At 44.4% G+C, this 1,486-nt stretch overlaps 1 non-coding gene across 1 annotated transcript; it reads left to right on the forward strand.

The window, feature by feature from the left end:
- The first annotated feature begins 965 nt into the window (after positions 1–965).
- Positions 966–1,072, forward strand: LOC131639167 (small nucleolar RNA R71). Its single transcript, XR_009294895.1, has one exon. It is a non-coding gene; the product is annotated as a small nucleolar RNA R71 (small nucleolar RNA).
- Positions 1,073–1,486: the final 414 nt, after the last annotated feature.

Here is a 1,486-nt window from a genome sequence, read left to right on the forward strand (position 1 = left end):
TTTCGGGTTCCACTTCGTTATTGTTCTCATCAGTCTTAGCAGTTTGTTCGTCAGTTGTTTTCTTTTGGGTTTCCTTTGGCTCTTGTTGTGACATGGGTACGTTTTGAGTTCTAGGATCTATGGGTCCATCGTAATTCGTTCCACTTCGTAGTGTTATCGCGTTCGCATGTCCTTTAGGATTGGGTTGAGGTTGAGCAGGAAACGTGCCAGCAGGGGCAGCAGTAGGTGCTTGTTGTTGAGCTACTTGTGAGATTTGAGTTTCTAACATTTTGTTATGCGTAGCTAAAGCATCTACTTTGTTCGATAGTTGTTTTAGTTGCTCGCTATTGTGGATGTTTTGATTCAAGAAGTCCTTATTGGTTTGTTGTTGGGAAGCTATGAAGTTCTCCATCATGATTTCTAGATTTGACTTCCTAGGGGTGTTTTGAGCAGCTACAGGCGCTTTTTGGTAGCCAGGTGGTACAGCAGGTGCTTGTCCAGGCGCGTACAACGCATTGTTGTTCTTATAAGAAAAGTTCGGGTGGTTTTTCCATCCAGGGTTGTACGTGTTAGAATAAGGGTTTCCTTGAGCGTAATTTACTTGATCAGATGGGACTCCAGTCAAGAGTTGGCATTCAGCAACTACATGTCCAGTCAATCCACAAATCTCGCAGTTAGGTGTTACAGCGGCAGCGGTGGCTGAAGGAGTGATGGTTAAGTTCTCGATCTTTTGAGTTAAAGCGTCTACTTTAGCGTTAACGCGGTCTATACCACTTATTTCGTACATTCCTCCTTTGGTTTGGGCTTTCTCTAGAGCGGCTCATTCTCCACCCCATTGGTAATGGTTTTGTGCCATGTTCTCTATGAGTTTGTATGCTTCATCATGGGGTTTGTCCATTAATGCTCCGCCAGCAGCGGCATCTATAGTCATTTTAGTGTTATATAAGAGACCACCATAGAAAGTATGGATGATCAGCCATGGTTCGAGTCCATGATGAGGGCATATTCTAAGCATGTCCTTGTAACGTTCCCAAGCTTCGAAGAGTGATTCGTTATCTTTCTGGGTAAATCTGTTGATTTGACCTCTAAGCATAGCAGTTTTGCTAGGCGGAAAGTATCTCGCTAAGAATACTCTTTTCAATTCGTCCCACGTAGTTATGGAATTGGAAGGCAGGGATTGAAGCCACGCTCTCGCTCTATCTCTCAAGGAGAAAGGGAAAAGGCGTAATCGAATAGCTTCGGAACTATCGTTGTTGGCTTTGATAGTGTCGGCGTATTGCACGAACACAGATAAATGGAGATTGGGGTCGTCTACAGGGCTTCCAGAGAATTGATTCTGTTGAACAGCTTGGACCAACGAAGGTTTGAGTTCGAAATTGTTTGCCTCAATCGCAGGTGGTGCGATACTCGAATGCGGTTCAGCGCGCGAAGGAGCGGCATAGTCTCTAAGAGGACGAATAGCAGCCATCTCTAACTTCGGGGTGATTTGATTAATTTGATCAGTAAA

This window comes from Vicia villosa, unplaced genomic scaffold (genome assembly GCF_029867415.1).
Source record: "Vicia villosa cultivar HV-30 ecotype Madison, WI unplaced genomic scaffold, Vvil1.0 ctg.002546F_1_1, whole genome shotgun sequence".
In the NCBI taxonomy this organism is placed as follows: domain Eukaryota; kingdom Viridiplantae; phylum Streptophyta; class Magnoliopsida; order Fabales; family Fabaceae; genus Vicia; species Vicia villosa.